Raw genomic sequence first — 7,637 nt, 5'->3', positions numbered from 1 at the left:
CTGGTGCAGAGGAGCACAGGTTGCTGGAAGGCAGAGACTGACTTCAGGGAAACCTTGACTGGGCTGCTTCGGTATTCCAGGGAGACAGTGAGGAAGGTTCTTCTTGTAGCTGCAGAAGAGGGAGTGCAAACATGCAAGCACTGGTGGCTGGGTGAATGGAGGATAAAGAGGGCATGATCAAAGGACCGGGATAATCACGCCTGGGACAAAGCTGGTGCTGAGTGATTTCCACATGAATGTGGCAGGAAAGAGAAGTGTGGACGCAAGGCTAGGGAGAGAGACCAGGAGTAGAAGAAAACATGTGGAATGGATCCACATCTGAGTAATCCCTAAAACCCAAAGAAAGGCTGCTATCTGTCTGGATGAAGTAGGTAGTGAATAGTGAGATGGCTGGAATGGCTGGGGGAGGGCAGTGGTGTGATTTCTGCCCTGCTTTTTTGGCATAGGAGAGACTTGAGCACCTTTATGGGAGTAAATAAGAGTTATAAAACTGCTGTGTACAGATATAGGGATCAATGGCTCAGTCAGGGTCCTAAAGACGGGAGGGATTATAATCAAAGGCAGATGCAGAAATGCAGGCTTTGCTTTGAAAAATAGGGGAAGATCTGTGAAGAGGATGAAAACATGTGACATGGAGGGAAGACATGCCAGTTGGAGTCAGCCATGATGAGGGTGACTTATATTCATCCCTGTCAAGAAAATTGGGATGCAGTGGCTAGCAGTGGGCTTGGGGGCTGGAAGTCAATGAAAAGAGAACAGCGACTTGAATCAGGTCACAGAGTGGAGTGTCCCCAGGTCTTGGCAAGTGGAGTCTCCCTGGGTCTTGGCAAGGCCTCTTGCATATAGTTCCACATTCATTTGAACAGTCCAATACTAGAAGCATCTCTGTTTTCTGTCCTATTAGGTGTAGATCAGAAGCAAATTGAAGAACAGAAGGAAGAAGAAAAAACATGGAAACAGCAAGTGGAAGAACAAAGGCAGAGAGAAGATAGAAGGCATAGTAACTTACAAGAAGTTTTAGAAAGGGAATGAAGAGAACTAGAAAACCTGGATCAAGAAAGGGTGACAAATATGACTGGATTTTCTCTAGTAGTTGGTCTATTGTACATGTTTAGTAAGTACATTGAGCTCAGAGAGGGGAGTCAATTAGTGTCCAAAGTCAGAGGAGGGGCAGGTGCCCTAAAAGGCATCCAGTCTCCTCCTTGTCTTTTTTTTTTTTTTTTTTTGAGGCGGAGTCTCGCTCTGTCGCCCGGACTGGAGTGCAGTGGCCGGATCTCAGCTCACTGCAAGCTCCGCCTCCCGGGTTTACGCCAATCTCCTGCCTCAGCCTCCCGAGTAGCTGGGACTACAGGCGCCCGCCACCTCGCCCGGCTAATTTTTTTGTATTTTTAGTAGAGACGGGGTTTCACCGTGTTAGCCAAGATGGTCTCGATCTCCTGACCTCGTGATCCGCCCGTCTCGGCCTCCCAAAGTGCTGGGATTACAGGCTTGAGCCACTGCGCCTGGCCTCCTCCTTGTCTTATAAGCAGTGAGAAAGGCTGCCTAGAATGTACAGCTCAGGGGTTTGATAATAAAGAATCATTTTTGAAGGTAAATTTTGTCCATTCTCATCTGATCCTTAAAACAAGGCTGTAAGAAAGGTAGACTAGGGGCTGCTCTGGCATGGTGGGAACTGGGTTGCGGCTGCCATGGGCTGGCTAGCAAGTCCCAGTGGTCTTTAAATTCTCCCTTACTAGGGCCAGGCTGCATGCAGCAAGTGTCCCACTACTCTGCACTTCCAAGGACTCTTGTCATCTGCCTTAGGCAGGAAATGTTGTTGCTCGATTACAGCCTGGAAGTGGATGGTCTGAAGCATTTGCTGGAGACAGGGGCATCAGTAAACACAACCATGGAACCCTGTGAGCAGTCACCTGTCCACTTAGCTGCAGGAGCAGCCTTGTTGATTTCTTCTCTGGCAGCTGCAATCGGGCCCTGACTTCAATGAGCAGGATGTTTTATGAGCAGCTCCACTGCACAAGGCAGCAAAAGTTAGAAACCTGGAGTGCCTTAGCCTGTTTGTAGTCAGTGATGCCCAAATCGATTTATGTAATAAGAATGGGCAAACATCTGAAGACCTTGCTTGCTCGTGTGGATTTCCAGACCTTGCCAAGTTTCTTAAAACAATTAAATGTATGCAGACAATAAAATCAAGTGAACACTTGATAGGGATGATTGTGATCTTGTGATCAGACAGAAACGAAGTTTTGGAAGTGTAGAAAATATCAGTGAGAATAGAAAGTGTTGATTTCTTTTACGGCCACTGAGTTATTTTATTCAAGAAGAAAACTTGAAGAAAAAGCCAATGAGTGGTCTGTGTTATATGATTTTCAAATGAAATGCTTTGAGAAATCCTTGCAAGGAGACTAGCTGAGGCCTCTGAAAATACTGTCGTGTTCTCCTAAGGAACTCTTCTTTATGCGAGAAGCTTTCTATAGAAGCTGGTCGGCCCACTGCTTTGGCAGATGGATTGGCTGTCCCGAATATGCTCTAGTGACCAAGACCAAAAGTGGACCTCTAATGCCTCTAGGGCCTGCAGCTGACCACCTTGTATTCTTCAAGGAAATAAAATTATTGCAAGATGTTTTCCCCTGGTAATTAAAAGTGCAGTGGTTCAGGGGGAAAAATGGTAGATGGTGCTTTGCTTCAGAATGTTGCTTTGAAAACAGGGTTTAAAGAAGAGGGGGCAATGTCAGTTAGCTGGCACTAGAAGAACCCAAGAGAGGAGGTGACTGCCAGTCCAAGGTTGCTTCCAGGGGTGTACACTGCCTCCCTACTTCCTCTGGTTCTCTTCCCTTCTGTGTCCCGGTTCTGGCCTTAGCAGATGGATTGCTCTGTCCACTTAACACACTTGCTAAGTCTTGCTTGAATTACTGCAACATATGAATGTTCCCTGGACTCCTGGCTAATTCAAGTCTAAAACACAGGACACTTGAGGCAAATTAATCCTTTCCTTCATTGAGATGACCTATTTGTCTTCCACTGATGATAGCAGTGACTGCAATTTTAAACATTAGTTACTGGCATACAGGCTATACTAGAAGGATCAGGATTATACTACTGCATTTTTTAAACACTTAAACATTTTACAAATCCATGTGTTTTTCTGCTTTAGTACCCATCTGTTTTATAGAGGATGATTGAGGAATCAGTGAAAATTGAATTGGAAAATGAATTAGAAATAAAAAATGAATTAGGAATGAGTAATCAAGAATGAAAGACAAATCTGCTTACAGTGAAAATCCTTTAGAGAATTCTCTAGATAAATACATAAAAATCATCCAGTGGGAATAAGACCAGGAGTTGGCAGATCAGGTGCCAATGTATAGCTTTTTGCTTAAGGGAAAATATTTAGGAGATTTTGATTTGTCAAAGTTTGTAAAGGTTGGGATGGCTCATTGTTTTAGGAATAAGAAAGAAAAGACCTATCATATAACAAATACATGAGTACTAACATTAATATTTTATGTAAGTCTGAATTATCATTTTAAGTCGCTGCTGTTTCAGGCTTTTAAATTACTTGCATTTCAAAAATAGTTCTTAGAGAAAAGTATTTTGTACAATTATGCATACCTAATTTCAAAATTCTTCTCTCCCCACTGTGTAATCGGAGCTCAAGAATGTGGTCCAAGAGGGCTCCCTGTGGACATGCTTCAATCTAGTGACAAAGTCGAAATGTACTTGGTTTCCCCACACACTGTGTTCCATACACAAAGTGTTACTTTCTCATTCTGTAAGCCAAGAGAAATGGTTAGAATTTGAGATTGCCTGTAAGAAGTTATTGAGTCAGTCAGAATTACTGACTATAAAAACAATTGAGTTTCTTAACTTGTGAAATTGATCCTAATATAATTATAAGCTAGGGCAGAAACTCTCCAGGGAAGAAATTGAAAACATTATGAAGATACCAGATATACCTGACACAAATTTTTAAATGTTTTACATTATAATTTTTGTCATTCCCTTAATTTAATAGACTTTTCTCATGAAGAACGAGATGACTCTTGGTAACTATGTTTGCTGCCCAGCTTCTAACTCACATACAGTGAGAAGTTACATAACATTTACTTCTCTGTAAATGTTTATCTGTCATCAGACAAAACTCTCAATAAAAATCTATGTGTACTCCAGTGTGTTTGTGTTTTTTCCCATAATTTTATTTGGTACTATGGTGTATGAACCAAGAATAATCTAGTCCAGTGGTACCCCTTCTCCAGTCATAGAATTTCTCATTCATTACAACAACAACAACAACAATAATAATAATAATAATAATAATAAGAAGAAGAAGAAGAAGAAGAAGAGAAGAAGAAGAAGCTGTTTCTTAACTTCTTTATTTCTGTCTTAAATTTTTAAGTGACTATAACTTATCTTATTGGTCAATTCTGGCCCACATTTTGCAAGATTAAGCTGTGCTCTTTCCTCTCCAGGAAAGCTGTGCTCTTTCCTCTCCAGAATAGGGATGCCATCTGTAAAACAGGAGGTCATTTTTCCCAGCATATTTCTGTTTTTCCCCTGAACATAAAAACACAGATTTTTCTAGGCATTAGAAATAGTATGATATTGCCTCTGGTCTTTACATTTGATGTCTGTGGTTTGTTTTTTTTTTTTTTTGAGATGGAGTCTCGCTCTGCCGCCCAGGCTGGAGTGCAGTGGCCGGGTCTCAGCTCACTGCAAGCTCTGCCTCCTGGGTTTACGCCATTCTCCTGCCTCAGCCTCCCAAGCAGCTGGGACTACAGGCGCCCACCATGTCGCCTGGCTAGTTTTTTGTATTTTTTAGTAGAGACGGGGTTTCACCATGTTAGCCAGGATGGTCTCGATCTCCTGACCTCGTGATCTGCCCGTCTCGGCCTCCCAAAGTGCTGGGATTACAGGCTTAAGCCACCGCGCCCGGCCGATGTCTGTGGTTTGAATATGTGTGTGTGTGTGTGTGTCCCTCCAGAATTCGTATGTTGGAATTCAAACACCCTAGTGTGACAGAATTAAAAGGTGTGGACTTTCAAAGGCAATTAAGAGTGGATTAATGACTGTATAAAAGGGCTCAATGGAAATAACTAGACTGTGTTCTTCCTTTCTGGAGAACACAGCAACACAGAGCCATCTTGGAAGCAGAGACCCAGCATTCACCAGACATTAAACCTGCCAGTGACTTGATCTTGGACTTCCCAGCCTCTAAAACTATAAGACATACATTTCTGGTTTTTCTAAATTACCAAGTTTAAGGTATTTTGTCATAGCAGCAGGAACATACTGAGATAGCATCTTTATTGTGAAACCTTTCATCCTCATACTTAATGAATGTGCTTTACGTATTTCATTGGTTTATAAATACAGGGCTCCTCCCCTAAATTGATGTCATTTTTATCTCTTAAAAATCAAATTTTATAAGGCAGAACTGGAAACAAAAATCTCTACTCAAATCTGCAGACGGTCTTAGATTTTTGTGGCAGGATCACTGTGAATAATTTAGAGGCTTCTTGTGATCTTATCTATTATTTACAGTTTTCCTCTGTTGATTCATGTGACTTAAATAATTGCACAAAGTGTTACTTAAATAGAAAGTAGTAAGTAGTGTGACAAATAGCACACTCATTGAGCTGCTGACTGTTTTCCTGCCATGCATAAATGAAGAGTGATGATTCAGAGTCAGCACCTCATTTAGGAATGGCCATGTGTCCATAGTGACAAAGGCAAGACTTCACTAAGAAATGTCAGATGTGGAGAATGCAAATTCAGAATCATGTGGATAGATAAGGAGTTCAAACAGATTATGGAATAAAATTCTGAGTAACTTAGCTCTGCTACTCAAGAGAGTAACTGTTAAGAGCTAGATTTCTTTATATTCCTGAGTAAATCTTTCAATAGACTTTTGAACCTTCAATTTGAAAAATAACCAACTATACATGGGTCTTTATTGCTTGTAGTTTGCCCAAGTTTAAGCCTTGTTAATACTGTAGGTATGTTTGGGTGATCAGATCCAACACCAGGCCATGCGGGCTATGAAGTTCAGTGGAGTCAAAGGAATGAGAAAAGACAAGAGAGAAAGTTGGACCAGGGTCCAATGCTAATATGGAGGTTGCAAAGTTCATAAGCTCTGGGATTGATTGGCTTTAATGCGACCCCCAGAGCAAATGCCAGAGAAAAGGCAAGTAGGCAAGACAAAAAAACCTTTATTTACAAATCAAATGTGAGGGAGGGGTGAGGTTCACCAGTCTCCAGCGGTGGAGGCCGACAAATTCACTCCGGCGTTTTCGGGCGAGGTTCCCAGGTCCGCACAGGAACAGGGGCCAAGGAAGCTAGCTCTGGCGCTCTCGGGTGAGGTTCCTGGGTCCCACGCAGGAGGAGGGGCCAAGGAAGCTCGCTCCGGCATTCTCGGACGAGGTTCCCGGGTCCCGCGCAGACGAGGAGGGGCCGAGGAAGTTCGCGTCGCGCGCCTGCCGGGAGTGGCTTTTATGTCCTGGGCCCAGGAGTGGGAGGACAGTGGGGGGACATAGGCGGGTCAGGGGCGGGGCGGTAGGCGTGGCTAGGCGGGTTCCGGTTTCTCTCTGTCGGAGGTCGGGTTGCGCCTGCGCAGTCGACCCATGTCTTTCCCGGGCGCGGGAATGTTGACAGTGAAGAACCCGGAACAGCGCCATCTTGCCTCCGTTTGTCCAAACAGCCCAACCTTTTATTGATAATAGTGATAAGGGGCGGCGTGGTCTGTCTGGCTACTTCCTGCTGTTAAGGGACGTCGTTAAGGTTGGAGTCTATGGTTGGTATTTGGACGTATGGATGAAGAAGCATCTGGTTGAAGGTGACGCGCATGATCTCTTGAACTTTGGCTCGGAGAAATTTGATTAAAACAGGAGTGAGACATAAGACAAAACAGAGGATTAGTATGGGAATTAGGAACGGGAGCATCTGCTGTATTACAGGCAGCAGCCATACCGGTGGTCCAGGGGTGAAGGGGGTATTGTAGATTTTTAGTTCTGCTTTAATCCTGTTTAGGGTTTGGATGTTAGTGTCTACTAGGCCTGACTCGTTTACGTAATAGCAGCATTCTTCTCCTAAGAAGAGACATGTTCCTCCTTTTTCGGCAGTAAGTAAATCTAATGCTCACCTATTTTGTGCTGCTACCTGGGCCACTGAGGTAATTTGACGCTGCAGAGAGGCCAGGATTTCAGCTGAAGCCTCTATGGCCTCTCAGATTTGAGCTGCTAGAGATTGGGTAGACTGTACCGAGTGGGCAAGTGCCCCAGTTCCAAGCCCTGATGCCACTAAGGTGGCGGCCAGGGAGACTCCGATGAGTAGGGGAAGGAAGACAGCCCATTTTTGGAGATCATTAGGAGGAGGGTTAAATTGTTCGACGAGTTCAGCTACTTCTGCTTTACTATATAAGGTTAAACTAGGTACTAGGGACACTGGGACACAAGGGATTCACCAATGGATGTGTGATTAAGGACCTTGAAGAGAGTTTTGTTGCACCAGAAATAACCTCCGATGGGAGCCGTGTGGGTCTTAGCGGGTGGCTGGTATAGTTACACCAGGAGGTGTTTGAGGTAGAGTAGCAGAAAGGAAGGATTGGACTTTCTGGGCTTTGGTATAGTGGGACTTGGAGTAAG

At 43.8% G+C, this 7,637-nt stretch overlaps 1 pseudogene; it reads left to right on the top strand.

The window, feature by feature from the left end:
- Positions 1 to 1,810: 1,810 nt before the first annotated feature.
- Positions 1,811 to 2,284, top strand: LOC117086690 (annotated as a pseudogene).
- The last annotated feature ends 5,353 nt before the right edge of the window (positions 2,285 to 7,637 follow it).

Source organism: Trachypithecus francoisi, unplaced genomic scaffold, assembly GCF_009764315.1.
Source record: "Trachypithecus francoisi isolate TF-2019V2 unplaced genomic scaffold, Tfra_2.0 Contig00591, whole genome shotgun sequence".
In the NCBI taxonomy this organism is placed as follows: domain Eukaryota; kingdom Metazoa; phylum Chordata; class Mammalia; order Primates; family Cercopithecidae; genus Trachypithecus; species Trachypithecus francoisi.
Note: the sequence above shows the minus strand (reverse complement) of the source record. Positions and strands in the feature narration are given on the sequence as shown.